This window comes from Megalobrama amblycephala, linkage group LG22 (assembly GCF_018812025.1).
Source record: "Megalobrama amblycephala isolate DHTTF-2021 linkage group LG22, ASM1881202v1, whole genome shotgun sequence".
NCBI classification, from domain to species: Eukaryota; Metazoa; Chordata; class Actinopteri; order Cypriniformes; family Xenocyprididae; genus Megalobrama; species Megalobrama amblycephala.
In genome coordinates, this window is record NC_063065.1 from 12079871 (window position 1) to 12097140 (window position 17270).

The following is a 17270-nucleotide window of genomic DNA, read 5'->3' on the forward strand; positions in this document are numbered from 1 at the left end:
CAGGATTGAGATTTTAAAATTGCATAATGATATTATACTGATATATGAGTCCAGGACTGACACCCATGCAAATAATGTGACTTATCTCAGCTCACATATACACACGCATACAAGCTGTATTTGAACCACAAGTAATGAAAAAGAAAATTTAGGCAGGCGTTTCCTTCAACTGCCCTTATCGGCTCAATTTAGATTATTATATTCGCTTTTATCCACATAGGATCGACAGATTTATATGAATACCGTATCGGCAATTATTAAAATAGACAAGGGAACTATTCATCTTGCCGTCAAACTCCATCATTAAACTGACTGACAGCCGGGCGCTGCATCTGAAGCCAATCAGAGGCAACGCAAACGAGTGGGGTATGAACACAAACCCAGGTGGGTCATTAAACATGCACAGAGGGCAGTTCATGAGTCCTAATGAGGGGTCAGGCTTTAGGTGGGTCACGGCTGGAGGCAGGTTTTCTATCTCATCACATCACTCCTTTTAATCTTCTATTCTCTTAATGAAACTAATAGACGAGCTGTCGTTGATTAATGATGCTCGACAGAGGCTGGGAAGTATTAGTTTGGAATTTTATCGGCCTTTATTTCCTCTGGAGCTACGGCTGTTCATTATTTATGAATGTGACTTCTTTTTTTGATGGACAGATGGGGTTGCAAAGCCTGTGATGAGGCTTTAAAGGGACAGTCCAGCTAAAAATTATAAAGCATAAAATAAATAACATCAAAAATAGTGTTTTTTTGTCCTAACATTGAAATATGTATGGACAATAAGACTGCCTCCTAATAGTCAACTAACCGTTAGTTGACGAGAAGAGGTTTAGTTAACCAAAATTTTATTAGTCGCAGGGAAAAAAAATACACAGGAAGTGGCAAAGTCACGCGGTCTGTGACGGACAGATCATTAACAGCTGGTCTATGTGGTAATTAAAGTACATCGGGCAAGACATCCAAACACTCACCTATCATTCATCGACTTCAAATATGGCTTATCATATGAAACATGTAAATAGTAGCAACTTTACCTGGTTGCTCACTTTAACGTTAACCTAGAAAAATGTAAGCTATTCAAGTGTTTGTGCGGAGTGCGAAAGCTGAATAGTAGCGCGCTTACCGCATGACAGCTAACATGGAAGCGCCGGCGTGATCACTTGCACTTAAAATACTTACCAAAGTCATTTTTGGTCATACAGATAAGAGTAATACATGTTTTGAATCTGTGAAGAGTCTACTTTTATTCGTGTGCACTCACAGTAACATCAAAACGTTGTGCTTTCGTAAAGTACTGAAAGCAAACAGGGTGTGCTTTCTGCCATCTCTCTCTGTGAACGTGAGCGCACGAAAAAATCTGTATGAAACATGCATATAGGTGCGTTCACTACTGCGTAGCATCTTCAACTATCTATCTATCTATCTATCTATCTATCTATCTATCTATCTATCTATCTATCTATCATCTTCAACTATCTATCTATCTATCTATCTATCTATCTATCTATCCATCCATCCATCCATCCATCCATCCATCCATCCATGATCATTAATCTTGACCGAAGCCTAAACCTCACCACAGTCATACAGGTTTGAAATGACATCTTTAAACTATCCCTTTAAAGAAGGAGAGAGGTCAGGCTGAATAATTACCTGAAACTGAAGGAATGAGTGAAGTGTTTTACGTACATGCATTGATGTAAAGTGCATACGTGACCAAAGTCTATGTGTCAGAATTGGGTACTCACTCGTCCACCTCCAGACGACCTCATAGCTGATTAAGAAGTGGTTGCTGATTAGAAGAGTGACTGTGGATGGCCTGAGTGATAGAGCAAGCAAAGAAAGAGAAGTTCATTAACTCTTGGTGCATTAACAGTGATGAAATGCAATACAAGCCTCATGAATCCTCCCAGCCAATCAGAGCAGGCGAAGAACAGTGAAGGCGAAATGAAGGATGGCCTAGTAGAGGGCAGCACTGTGACCTTGCGGCTCATTAACTCTTTTGCATATGCACACAGGAACCGGGGGAGTGCTGTAACATGGGGTGAGATGTAACACAATCAGTTTAACCAATTATACACGAGCTACAGGGTGAAATGACTAACGTATGTGACACACCACCTTCTTGATGTGACAGCAGACGATGTAAAACTGCAAAGGCAAAATTTACTGATATCATCTGGATGCGTGTGGCAATGTAAACATATTTACTGAATGTCGAGACATTCACCTGATAACAACTGTGAGAAAAATATAGCAGCTTTTCAAGTTTGCTGGCATATCTCAAAGCAAACATATATAGCTTAGGATTTAAAAAATGAAATGAAAAAATATATCAGCAACAGATACAGTTAAGAGATCAGACAGAGATCAGATCCCCCCCACATTTAATGTTGTTATAAGTGAAGTCAGTGCTGACAGAGCTGGTGACAGATTACTTTTACCTTTAACCATGACTGCTTGGCCTCCTTCTCATCTGGCTGAGCTCTAAGGGTCCTCGGTGCCTCCTCCAAGGCATCTCAGCTTGCCTGCAGAAGACTGTCGCAGAGAAAACACACACACACACACACACACACACACACAGAGAGAGAGAGAGAGAATACTTGCTACAGATTTCTAAATGGGGAAATAAATATATACAAAGATAATTAGTGACAATTAATATAAGATCATTAGATAATTCATTTGAAGCTTTACAAATCTTTTGTTTCGAATCAGTGGTTCGGAGCATGCCAAAGTCACGTGATTTCAGTAAACAAGGCTTTGTTATGTCATAAGTGTTTCGAAACGTTTCGAAACTTTAATCGTTAACGTGACTTTGGCAGTTTGATACATACAAAAAGTATTCTGGTCCCACTTTATATTAAGTGGCCTTAACTACTATGTACTTACATCAAAAAATAAGTACAATGTACTTATTGGGTTCATACTGAATTGCAAAACACTTTTGTTGCTATTGAGGTGTGATACGGGTAAGGTTAGGGAAAGCTTTGGTGGTATGGGTAGGTTTAAGGGTAGGGGTTAGGTGTAAGGGATGGGTCAACAGTGTAATTATAAATGTAATTATAGAATTTAATTACAGATGTAATTACATGCAGGTGTTTTTAAAATATAAGTACAATGTAAAAACATGTACGTACACAATAAGTGCATTGTATCAAATGATTAATTTAAATGTAAGTACATAGTAGTTAAGGCCACTTAATATAAAGTGGGTCCAGTATTCTTGTCGCTTCATAACATTAAGGTTGAACCACTGTAGTCAAATGAACTGTTTAAATATGGCCATTTGAAAGTGTTAATTATCTCGCCATCGGATTTCATCAAAAATATCTTAATTTGTGTTCCGAAGATGAACGAATGAGGGTGAGTAATTAATGACAGAATTTTCATTTTTGGGTGAACTAACCCTTTAAACGTTCATCATATAAAGCGATTGAGTCTCTTCAGAAAATTTGGACCAAACCACTCAATTCATATGGATTAGTTTTACGATCTCTTTATGAACTTTTTGAAGCTTCAAAGTTCCAGTTGCAAAGGATGGATAGAAATCCCTCAAATTTCATCAAAAAGATCTTCATTTGTGTTCTGAAGATGAATGAGAGTCTTGTAACGACATGAAGGTGAATAATTAATGACAGAATTTTCATTTTTTGGTGAACTAACCCTTTAAAACCTTTTTTTATTTTTTTATTAGTTCACATAGTGACTGTATTCTTCCAATTAACCCTCAGTCCGTCCGGGCAGGAATATTTATACAGCTGTTCATAATGATCATTAGCAAAGCACACAATGAAAATCTCAATACATCCTACAAGTAAATTACTCTACGCATCAACAGTCTGATTCTTACAAATGACTGCCTTCCGCTTCCACTATCCAGACACCATGGCTGCTGCCTACAGTGAGGTGGGACATGTCTCAGCTGTTTTAGCTGATGATCTGATGTGACAGTCTCATGATGGTCTTAGTCACTAATGGGAGCCAACATTCCTCAGCATCTCCACCCACACTCAAACAGGGCTTCCTAGAAACTCCCGACAAGCTTAATAAAACATCAATAGTGCCAAACACATTGTATAGCGAATCAATCCGAAGCATCAGCCGGGCTGCAGCCTGACAGGCAAGATGTGATGGCACAAAAACTCCCTGCGCTCCTCCAGTCTCACTGTAGGGACCACGGGACGCTGCGGCCTGACACCAGAACTCATCACGTGGCTTTGATCACACGGAGGGAACCACGCGACGTGTCGCAGCTGCGCGACGAAACGCTGCATCTGTCAGATGTTGCTGACAGTCCCGCCCCGCACACTCAGTACAGAGAGGTACTGATCTCTATAAGTGGTGACTGAGAGGTACGCTTACTGACGGATGAAGGTGACCCAGTTTGTAAGGAGAACTATTAGCATAGTTTTTTTGTAGCGCTGGGAGAGAACAATGTAACTTTTGATAAACAAGTGGGGAATTGAGGACAGCATCTGAACTTTGTGTCAGAAATTTGTTCCTCATATGTACAGTTAGAGCTTCTGAATCTTTCACACCGTAGATTTCTCTGGCCTACTAAACTGTAAGATTAGCATCTACTGTATATCTAGAAAGCCAAATTAGCCATCTAGTATGGTACAGGGCAACTTATATCAAAAGGAAGGTCTGTTCACTCGGCGGCCATATTTGCAACGCTATTTCGGACATCCAAGACCAAGTCCTAGAGTATCTACTTGAATGGGGAAATCCTAAAAATCTTGCAGAACTCACAATTAGATAACAGCAACAAAATCTGACATGAACTGTCCCACAAATGTTGTTTCTTATGCTCAAATAGCATTTTAAAAAAAGCTTATTTTTCAGGCTAGACCAGTCAGTGTGCATGTGCAGTCCTAAGCACATGTCTCAGAACATTGCGACGTCAAAATCGTGTTACACTGTGGTCTATGGATCTGCCTGAACTGTACATACTGAGTAGACTCACTCCCTCTGTCAAAATCAAGGGGTCAAATAAACTTCAAATAAATAAATTTCACTCGCCCACTTGATGAAGTTGAATGCACTTCAAAATGGCGACGGGGATTCCCCCAAGAGGAAGTGATTAGGGAAGTTTGCGAGTGTATGCCTAAATGTGGAGTTAAATAGTTTATGAGTTTATGCACCTTTGTTGTATATCTAAAGACTTAAAAATGCTGTACATTTTTGTAACAATAATTTTCTCAGTTTAATATGCTTAGTAAACAATCCATAAACCAGTTTGCATCAGTGTTGTTTTTGTTAACTAACCAACTTAAACTAAATTAAATTTCAGTTTCTAAAATTAAACTAAAGCTTAAATAAAATAAAATATAAGTATTAGATGAAATCTTAAAATTTAAATTTAAATTGAAATAAATAAATTGAATTACTAAAATTACTAAAACTTAAATGAAAATAAAAGCTAAACAAAAACAATAACGACAACAGCACATAATTACTAAATCTAAAATTAAAAAGAAAAATATAAAAAAAGTTAATTCAAAATATTAATACATACTATAATAATATAAATTTTAATACAAATAACACTTGTTTACACAAAGGGGCTGAAATCACACAATTTTTCATTTGATCAGGAACATTATGTTCATTATCTTATCAATTAAATGAATATTTAGGAATCTTATGGTGCTTTTTTCCCCTTATTTTGGAGCATTCGTTATATGGAAAAGAGTGGCCAGTGCATTGTTCAACATTTCTCCTTTTGCGCTTCACAGAAAGTAATATAGGTTTCTAATAGAATGAGGGTGAGTAAATGATGAAATAATTTTCTCTTTTAATTGAGGCACAGAACATAGATTCTAACTACAGTGATGACATCACAAAAATGAAGAAAACAAGACATAGAGGTGGGTTACAGAATGGAGCAATAACATCTGTGCTATCATTAAACAAAGCTGGGGCAAATGAAAAACCCATCAACCATCTGGAGGACAAAGAAAAATCGTATAATTGTTCAGACTTACGAAAAACTAAAGCCAGAGTGCTTCAGTTGGCCGTTGACTCCAGTTTCAGACAGCAAAACTAGATCCAGAAAACGTAAATTCCAGAAAGCATGACATCTACCTCTCTCTCCAAAGTTTAGGCCTCATCTGTTACAAATTATTCCCATCTATGGTGAGGAAAGAGGGGGAAAAGTTAAATGCATTAGAGATGGAACTTTTATATAACATGATTTGCAGTGGCTACGCTCAAACTACTAATTCCTCCAATACACTTAATGGAAAAGAAGAGCTATTCATTTCCTCACAAACACGTCCATTAGGAGCAGAGATGGCTGGCTTAGGAATCTGTGTTGATGTGCTGCTCTTTACAGCATGTAAAAGAGAAGCTGAACTGATTGGCAGGGCATGCATACATGCATTCTCTCTCTCGCTCGCTCTATCCTCTATTCTCTGGGGTCAAATTATCTTTTGGAGCTGTGCCAGCTGTCCTTGTTGAAATGGCAGAGGAAAGTGGACATGTTCTTGTCTGAAACCAGCTCCAGATAAAGTGATTATGTCTTACATTATGCCACACTGGGATTTCTTCATCATGCAAAGTAGCAGGGAAAAGAAAAACGAAGGAATGAAACATAAGCAAGAATTAAAATGAGAGTGAGATAAATGGTTACAGTGCTATCAGCCATCTTGTAGCATTTTATATCATCCATCTGGACTCAGTCACAAGTCACCAGCCATTTCAGCAGATGGGTTATTATAATGATCTGAAAAGATGCACACAGAAGCGGTATGCCAATTCAAATTGAGAGGGAACATACCACCTCACATTTATAAGCTGGAATGCAACTCAATAAAAAAAAAAAAAAAAAAAAAATCAAAGAAAAATAATTTTATACATTTTAATTTAAATTATTTCAGTACATGAAAATGAGAAATAAAATTGTTTGAAAATTGTTTTTTTTTATTTCAGTTAATGTTTATTTTATATAAGTAATGATAAATATAATAAAGTAATAACCCTGCATGTGGCATCTGTCAGAACACACAGCTTTAAAACATTAATTCGCATGCTGATAAGACCTGTTCTTCACAAATAAGGAAAGAAAACATCCTAACTAATGCTTTATGGGTTACAAGTGTTCATTTATTACTCAAATGAAGTTGCAAATAAATACATTGGACTTGGGATGACATGATAGATGGGCGTGTTCTCAGTAATTTCCTTTCATCTCATTGGATCAGACTGGAGAGAAAAGAAATCTATTTCAATAAAGACATAATCTTATTTTAAATAAATATGAGATCAATTCCCCAATATCAAATTTGGGGATGAAAACTGAAGCAGTAATGGGGCGACCGCGACAATGGGCTGAGAGATGGAATTGGGAATTGGATGGAAAAATAGAGGCATTATTCATAATACGTTCATCTTCCAGTGCAAGCAGACTAGCTTCATCTTTCTCATCTCTCTTTCTTCTTTCTACAGTTCTTCACTCTTATAATGGCCATTCTGCATCCTCGTTTCCCAGCTAACAGCACAGATCACATCAGAGCCGTCCATTCATTTGGTGCAGTGTGAAGAGAGCTAAGGGTGCGGAGAGCGAGCCAGAACGAGAAGCTCTAACGCTTACACGGGTTCCATGCGTGCTTTGTGTCAGATTCCTTGACCATCTAAATGAGGAGTGCAGAATAGTATCGCTTCAACATACAGCTAACAAACCACTTGGCTTTCAGGCCTTTTGATTTTGTTTGAAAGCGGGAGACAATCCTCAGCCAAATTGACAAGATGGTGCGAGGCCAAGAAAGCAGTGAATGAACAGCCCTCAACGAACACCATTAGCCAACCAGAGAGCACCTCAAACTTCTATAGAGTCTTCAGCTTGTCCAGCGAGTGACTGCTTGGATTCATTAACAGGAAGCTGTAAACTGATTGGAGCAATGTTATGTCTCCTGCTCAAGTGTATCTATGTGAGAAGGTGAAGGCGACTTGAAAGAACCTCTGACAATGAATAACGCCGAGAGCTGTTTAGGATAAACTAAGCAGAAACTGATAAATAGATGTTTTCTTTGTCAGTGCAGGTGGTGTTCAAAATCTTGTTCTGTCCTTTGATCCATCCAGCTGGCCTCTTACCAGCAGATCTGATGAACAGCACAAAATAGCAAAGATGAATGTTCGAAAAAAAATTGAAAATGTTAAGTATCCATTCATAATGTTTTCTATAGAATAGACTGCAAATGAAAAATAAATTATTTAAAAGGGTTAGGGTTAGCATTTAAAAAATGAACACTGGACAATGCATTGCAAGCTCGCATTCGTCCTGTAGTAATCCTCTGAGGAAAATAATTTCTTAACGAGTTTTTAATTAGTCTTCGAATTAGTAAAAATATCTAAAAATGCTTATAAGAATAAGAAATTAAAGTCCTCATGCAATCAAAATTGAAGTTTTTTGGCTTTTAGTATGAATATGTTATAAGCTAGTGTGCTCCAAAACAATGACAAAATTCGCATTTAAAAGTTATCTCATTTCTGCCAATATGGATTAATGATTTTGATGACATCACACTGCATTTCAGCTTCTAAATGTGCTTTCTTTGGGGCACATGAAGTCTGGTTTCACATTAGTGTCACGCGAACCACCGCAGTGCGCACACAGTCTGCTCCAGAGACGCGATAGCACAGGGTGGATCATATGCACAAGTCGGCACAGACCGCAAAAATTATAGGACTCATTTGAATTCTGCACAGAATGCTACATTTTAAAGTGATATGGAGAAGATTTGGAGGAGAAACGGTAAGAGATTAGGAGAAAACTGCTGCTCAGCGGCTCTGGGGTGCGTTTCCCAAATCCAACTACGGTCGCAAGTTCCGTCGTGAGTTCAATGGAACTTGCGACAAAACTTGGCTAATGATGCTTTTGGGAAACGTACCCCTTGCCAAGCTGTGATATATAAACAAAATGCTATTGACTATTTAAAAAAAAGAGGAGTAATCCTGTGTGTTTCAAGGCACTTCAATGGGCCTTTAAAGGATTAGTTCACTTTCAAATGAAAATTACCCAAAGCTTTACTCACCCTCAAGCCATCCTCTGTGTATGACTTTCTTCATTCTGATGAACACAATCGGAGATATATTAATAAATATCCTAACGCATTCAAGCTTTATAATGGCAGTGAGCGGGATCAATGAGTATGAGCAGAAGAAAGTGTCTCCATTCACATCCATCCATCATCCATCCATCATCCAAACATACTCCACACGGCTCCTGGAGGGTTAGTAAAGGCCTTCTGAAGCAAATATCCATATTTAACCAGTTATGAAGTAAAATATCTAGCTTCCACCAGACTGCCTTCCGTATTCTACTTACGAATAAAGTGTAAAACTCTCAAAGTTCAAAAAGCTTATGCTACATCCTACGCCTTCCCTATATAACTTACGGAAAATACTTAACTGATGTGATGCCAGTTTACACTTTCTTCGTAACTTGAATATGAAGGCGGTCTAGCGGAAGCTAGATATTTTACTTCATTACTTGTTAAATATGTTTTGTTTTTTTTACACAGATGCATCGCTTTGCTTCAGAAGGCCTTTATTAACCCCCCGGAGCTGTGTTTATGATGGATGGATGTGGATGGAGACATTTTCTTCAGTTCATACTCGTTGATCCCACTCACTGCCATTATAAAACTCGGATGCGTCAGGATATTTATTAATATTTCTCAGATTGTGTTCACCAGAAAGAAGAAAGTCATATACACCTAGAATGGCTTGAGGGTGAGTAAAGCTTGGGGTAATTTTCATTTGAAAGTGAACTAATCCTTCAAGATCTTTTAAAAGATTCTATGTTGAATATTATTGTATTTTGCCATACTGCACTGGTAGATTTTTGTTTTTAACTCATTCTTACTTAAAACAAGTACAAAATACACTCATATTAAAGTCACATTATTTGAAACCCTATGCAATTTTGAGGCAGAACATTAGCAAAACATCTGCAATCTTTTGCGGGTAAATTGTCAACAGTGTAGTGATGGATGAAGAACCACGTACTCAGAAGTCACTTCCAAACCAAGCAGCTTATATTGGTCTACGCAGCAAATTCATATGTTCATAGATCAAAACGAACTTTGAATCCGCTGCAAAATCTGCTTGATATTTTTACTGGAAACTTAGACAAAAATACTCATTAAAAATAGATTGTTTTGCAGTGTGGCAACAGAGGTACCCCCCAAAGTCTGTGCCAGGTAGCGTACTATTAACATATCAAGTTTCACTTACTTGCTCAAAAACATTCTCTTTAAAATGTTGCTCTATCATTACAATAGTTGACCTGAAAAAAAAAATTACAAAAAAAGTTTGTTACAGTCCTCCAGGTGGCCACGCTGAGAACATAATTTGTATATGCGTAGCATTATGAATTGTGGTCTGACACATTTTGGAACGCAATGGCACAGAATTACGCTTGCATAGCTAAACACAAACTGACTAAATGCTTCTATTTCGGGTTTCGCTGCAGACTCAGCAAAACGAGCTGTGAGAGTGTCGAGAGACTTGAAACTTCACAGAATCTCCAAAACAAACTCTGACAACTCTCAAACATAAGCAATGCACTTTGTATTTATACGAAAGGCAGATGTAGAAGCTTGTTCCATGTGTTAAATGCTCAGATTTGACTTGCTGGGTTCTGCAGTTCAGCTTGAGGTGTCAACAAGGGCCTTTCACCGCATTCATATTCCTTTGCTCTAAATCATATTACTGCAAAGGCAAACATGGAAGACAAGGTCATTGTGGATTATGTTGGATTTGAAAGGCAGAACTATGATATGAAGCAGTTGTTTCAGTATCGGCGACGTCATTCGATTTTGAACAACATGGCGCAAATGGAACTCAATAAGCGTGTGTGAATGTTGTGGAGTTTAAACCCCAGGAAGGTAATCGTGGGCGATAAAGCATTACTAAACAGCATGTAACAACAATGATCGAGACTCGATGGCTTTCATCAGAGCTGATTGTATCATGATTGGCCTTAAATTGCAAATCAAACACTTTAGTTGTAATCAGAGCAAGAAAAAGATACAAAGGGAAACAAAGCATAGCAAATGTTGCCTTCTCAGACTTGGAAAACGAGAACGGAAAGTAAGGTTGACCTCTAAAGATAGCCTGCCCTGCTATTCAAAAAGGCTGCATGGGGATTCATGGGGGCTTTGATATTTGTCTTTTGACATTTCTTAATTAACTAGCCAAATTAATATAATTCTTTATTATTCAAACAAACCACAAAATGTGGGTGGTCCAGGAAGGTTGTCGTGCCACCGAGCCGCACATCATTAGGCAATAACCCTTCAGTGAGCATTACCTCAGACATCACCATAAAAAGCCATTGTTCGCCATTCAAAAGTGATATGAAATATGCGCTGAGTTTTATGAAGCTCATTTGCAATGAGGTCTTGTCGATGTGCTTGGAGGGCAAACGTGTTTAATATGAACGGTAATAGCAGCCAGGGGAGGGCTGAGAGAAATGGGGGAAAAGAAGGAAACGGAGAGAAAAAAAATTAAAAGAAACTTGAACGAGCAAGTTAACTACAGTATACTACATGAGTAAAAGGGCAAGGACGATGGTTTTTGTGACAGCACTCAAGCAGAAAAGCCTTTGTTGCTCAATAATCAAGCAGTGTACATTTACTTACATTTTAGGCAGTATAGCTTGTTTGCACGTCGTCACAGGGTGGCGTGAAATGCAGATGGAGGGCAGGAAGGGATTTTCTACATAGGAAAGCACTATGAAATGCATATGTTTTGCTTCATCTATGGTTGCTCTAAATGATTAAGGGGGGGGGGGGGGGGGTGCAATGCAAGAAATTGACTGAAAAATGCAGAAAAAAGTGGCTTATAATCCTTCGTCTGCAGTCGGGAGTGTGTGCAGTGACCACTTTGTCAAAACTTAATACAACTTGCATATGCAACCACAAACAAAAAAGTAGTATGCCTCCATAGATTTGTATGCTTTCATTTGTTTTATGAAATAGAAGGATGTCCATGCCCAGTTAAATAAAGCACCTTAAGTGTAATTTTCCTTAGTATAACATGTTTTGGAAAACTCACCTTAAAGGGATAGTTCACCCAAAAATGAAAATTTGATGTTTATCTGCGCATCCAAGATGTAGGTGTCTTTGTTTCTTCAGTAGAACACAAATGATGATTTTTAACTGCAACCGCTGCGTCTGTCAGTGGTATAATGCAAGTCAGCGGGAACTTGGACTATAAGAGTAAATAAAACACGACAGACAAATCCAAATTAAACCCTGCGGCTCGTGGCGACACATTGATGTCTTAAGACACGAAACGATCGGTTTGTCATTCATCACTCGATTCGTGAGGTCTGATTGCGCTCTGACAACGGCAGTGATGTCTTGCGCATATACTTCAATGAGCACCAGACATCACTGCCGCTGTCAGAGCGCGATCAGACCAAACGAATCGAGTGATGAATGCAGTTGGACATAGTGGTGTATTAGAGGTAAAAAATGATATAAATACTGTTCAGTTTCTCGCACAAACCGATCGTTTCGTGTCTAAGGACATCAATGTGTCATCACGAGCCGCAGGGTTTAATTTGGATTTGTCTGTCTTGTTTTAATTACTCTTATAGTCCAAGTTCCCGCTGACTTGCATTATACCACTGACTGACGGCAGCGGTTGGAGTTAAAAATCATCAATTGTGTTCTACTGAAGAAACAAAGACACCTACATCTTGGATGCGCTGGGGGTAAGCAGATAAACATCAAATTTTCATTTTTGGGTGAACTATCCCTTTAAGTGTTACATGCAGTGAGCAGGTTCAATCCAAGTCTTCTTATGAGACATGATCGGCTGCTTTACACTGCGTTCCAAATTATTATGCAGGTGACATATCAGTAAGATTTCAGTACAATAAACATTCATATTTTAGTTTTTCTAATAAAATGTTTGTTTGTTTATTTATCCATGTCTTTTTAGATAACTGGTATCATCTCAGACAAAATAATTTGCCAGGTCTATGGAAACCCTACTTAAAGGTTGTTCCACATTACTAAGCAAGTCACAGTTCTCATGCAATATAGGGAGGAAGAAAGATCTTTCTGAAGATGAAAAGCATGAAATAGTGCAATGTTGTGCAAAAGGCATGAAAACAACTAATATTGTGTGAAAACTGAATGGATATTAAGGCTTATTAAGGAAAGTTCCTGTCAAAAAACTTAATTGCATTAAAAGGGCAGCTATAAAACAGCCAGTGTTGAGCTGCAAACAGGTATTTGAAGCTGTTGGTGTTTCTAGAGTCTCAAGAAGCTCTCCATGCAGGCAGTTGTGCGCAAAGATGCATTTTAGCCACTCCAAACCAAACCTCACAAAGAGAAACATTTACAGTGGGTTTAGAAATACATGAAGACTCATTTTTAAATAGTTTTATTCACAGGCTAATGCCGTACTACAATAGATGGTCTAAACGGATGGATTTCTGGATGGTTGGTGAATGGCCACCACGTTCCAACAAGACTGCGACGTCAGCAAGGAGCTGGTGGGTGATGATTTGGGCTGGAATATTGGGAAGTGAGATGGAAGGTCCCTTTAGGGTCTCTGAGGGTATTAAAATGACTTTTGCAAGATATGTAGAGTTCATAGCTGGCCATTTTCAGCTATGGTATAAAAAGGAGTATAGTGCCTTCTGAAATACAATGGACTATGCACCCATGCTGCAAAAAAAAACACCACAGCAATAAAACTGTTTGAAAATGTATTTCTACACCCACTGTAAATGTTTCTCTTTGTGAGGTTTGGTTTGGAGTGGCTAAAATGCATCTTTACGCACAACTGCCAGCCTGCATGGAGAGCTTCTTGAGACTCCAGAGACACCAGCAGCTTCAAATACCTTTTTTTTTTATAGCTGCCCTTTTAATATAATTATTTTTTTTGACAGGAACTTTTATTAATAAGCCTTTATCTGACTGAGTTCTGCTGTGCTCTAAATCACTCACAAATCTTATGATAATTTAATAATCTCCATTCAGTTTTCACACAATATTAGTTGTTTTCATGCCTTTTGCACAACATTGCACCATTTCATGCTTTTCATATTCAGAAAGGTCTTTCTTCCTCCCTATATTGCATGAGAACTGTGACTTGCTTAATAATGTGAAACAACCTCTAAGTAGGGTTTCCATAGACCTGGCAAATTATTTTGCCGAGATTGATACCAGTTATCTAAAAAGACATGGATAAATAAACAAACAAACATTTTCTTAGAAAAACTAAAATCTGAATGTTTATTGTACTGAAATCTTACTGATAAGTCACCTGCATAATAATTTGGAATGCAGTGTATATGATAAACATTTTAATTTAAGCATTTATTCACATAAACATTGATCTCATACAATGCATACCCTATCTGTATTAACAAATAACGTGTCCATTGCAACAATAGATTTTTATAACGGCAAAACTTGGGTTGCTGTCGTGAAACATTTAGTGGTTTCCCTTTGAAAACTGTTTAAGGGATTATATCCAAGACTTTATATGTTATACTATAGACATATAATTTAGACATTCCCATATTTATATAGAAATTCCCATAGGTAAGGGGAAATCAAGTTTTTCCCTTAATTATGAGACTTAAGAAGTTCAGTTTTGAAATCTGGCAAATATTCCAATTCAGTAGAAAAATCGCTCCTCTTTATAACGTAAGGATCACGTCCAACATATATTGTGATTTTGTTTAAACCTCTCTTGTAATAGTGTCTAAACCAGTACCCTCCATCTGAATTTCGTGCTTCATCAGAATCACGTGATTGCAAACAAGCTATTGCCAGTTACTTCTTCTAGCTTTGCTCCCCCCATTGAAAGTAGTTCCAAAAGGCAAATTCACACCACAGTGTGAGTCTAAATCCATTTGGCATCTGTCAGAGCTTGTTTTTGCGTATGAACATGTTGAATCAGCGTTGAATGTCTGAGAAATGACGTGCTGTAATTTGGTGACTGTACTAAATGTGAATTGGCCTGAAAAACACAGCCAAAACAAAAGAATCAGTGTTTCGTTTAATTCAGTGACTCGCTCATAAAGATAATTCTGCACCACCTGTAGGCATAAATTATGTCATTTGTGGAAAGTGTCACAGTATAAAATCCACACTATTATTTAACAGACTTGTCAGCCTATCTGGAACATGCAAAAACAGAGCGGAGAGATAGGTTTTGAGGAATAATGATAAGATTTAAGTTAGTTGTACTTAATTTTAGACGCTGTTCAAACTAAATAATTGCGTTAAGACCTTCTGCAGTGGGCGGGATTGACACAAACGTGAGCTAAAGCCATTGGCTAGTACTCACCTTTTGACTTCAGCAAATCACTTTGGGTGAGTGCAGACAGCGTGATAAATATTCATGAGCCCAATAGCTTGCCAGTTATCTACCTGAGGGGAGACAGATGTAATGAGATGCATTGGAACTCGTCTTTGACTATAAGATGATTTTGTCAAATAAATAAAATACTTTACATCTAAATACCTTTTAGCGTATTGCTAATCTATTTTTTCCAAAGAAACACTGAATGACTATGCAATAATGTCTCAAGCATCACCAGCCCAACTGTTGGTTCTGTTTTATATGAAAAATATGCATTTTAATTCATACATTTTTGCAACAGTATTTAAGTGGTATTTAAGTTTATTATTATTTATGTCCTGTTTCCTTGTGTTAATTTAAATAGCTGGGAAAATATATATTGATTATTTTAACTGTTTTACTAGTTAAAATAATATTTCCAAAGATTTAGTTTTGAATCTTCTTAACTATAATGGCTGTTTTGGCGAAATGATGAAAAAAGTTATTTCAGAGCACATACATACATTTCAAGAAATCATTTAAATAGTTTTTTAACTACATCCCCCAGCCATGTGACACACAAGAGGGGGCGTGAGAATTCTGGGAACTTCGGAATTTCGATGAGAAACTTCTGGACACGGTGTGTGCGCGTTTAAGCGTGTCCATGTTGAGGTAGCTCCACATACTTCTGCTCTTTGATCCAGCGACTGAGGTTGCTGACCAGCGGTGCGCACTCCTGGCAGAGGTGAACGGTGTCTATGTGGGATTCCTCCGGGGCCCAGCTTAACCGCTGCAGCTGTGTGAGGGAGAGACAGGATCAAAGCACACCCAAAAAACACACATACACACACACTATATGAACACACACTCTCTCCATCACTAATAATAACCACCTCTGCCCAGAATCCAGTCTCCTCTCTCGCTGGCCTGGCTCTCTGCTCACATAATCAGGGTTTCCTTCTACATGCTATTAATTGATTCAGTATGCTTGGAAGAAGTGGTTCCCGCATTCCCATGTCTCAGATTTTCTTGTTTATTATGCTAACCATACACGAGACTCCCGCACTCTCGAGGGGGTGGAATTCTAATCAGGTGAATTCAATTACAGAGCTCCTGATCCTGATTTTCTACTGGGCTCCAAGTGCACAACAAGTCCCGGTGAGAGCGTATATTGGTGTCAGCTTAAAACTTCTTTCTTTAGGAGTTATTTTTCTCTTTTTTGCTCTCTGACTCTCCTAGAAGGCATGCATGTATTAAACATTTTACAAAAATGGTCAAAGTTCATAACTGGATTCGATCAAAATACAGGAGACCCCACCTGAAACAAAAGCAGACGGTACAGACTAATGTAGAACAAATGTTCTTAGTTTCAACCCCATGTCTAGTGCTTTTTAGTGGCCAAGCTGAAATAAATACAGACACAATAAATTACAAAAGACAGACAACGTAAGTGTATAATTTCTTGAATGATAAAATACTTTTTTTTTTAAATTCTACATATTTAAAAAAAATAATTGGCTTTTTTTTTTTTTCCTTTTTAAGCATAAATCTTCCTTAATTTAGTTTGATGAAATTATTAAAATGAGAATTCTGCCATTAACAATAAAAATAAACAATTTAAGATATAATTTATTTTCTTTTAAGGATGTTATATTTACACATACACATTATGGTTTAAAAGTTTGGGTTCAGTAAGATTTTTGTTGTTTATCTCTTTCATTTATTTAACTTTCCTTTGTTTCGTTTATTTAATTTTTCTTTTGCCAAACATAATAACTTGTACTTGAACTTGTACATTACCATTCAAAAGTTTACAATTTTTTAATGCTTTTGATAGAAGTCTTACACTTGTTAGAGCTGCATTTATTTGATCAAAAATACAGTAAAAACAGTAATATTGTGAATATTCACATGTCACATGGTCCATGGTCATTCTGATATGCTGATTT

General features: G+C 37.6%; 1 long non-coding RNA gene across 14 annotated transcripts in view; it reads right to left on the reverse strand.

Moving 5' to 3' along the window:
- Positions 1 to 17270, reverse strand: part of LOC125258031 — a 156897-nt gene that overhangs the window by 40108 nt on the left and 99519 nt on the right. For 9 of the 14 annotated variants that reach the window (XR_007182511.1, XR_007182509.1, XR_007182510.1 and 6 more), the window contains 7 exons: positions 16640 to 16724; positions 16215 to 16556; positions 16008 to 16117; positions 15328 to 15410; positions 5991 to 6136; positions 2445 to 2538; positions 1749 to 1819 (listed from right to left, as the gene is read on the reverse strand). This is a non-coding gene — a long non-coding RNA (uncharacterized LOC125258031). Of the gene's footprint in view, positions 1 to 1748; positions 1820 to 2444; positions 2539 to 5990; positions 6137 to 10242; positions 10295 to 15327; positions 15411 to 16007; positions 16118 to 16214; positions 16557 to 16639; positions 16725 to 17270 lie in introns of all 14 variants that reach the window. The other 5 variants (XR_007182500.1, XR_007182503.1, XR_007182502.1 and 2 more) reach the window with 4 other exon arrangements.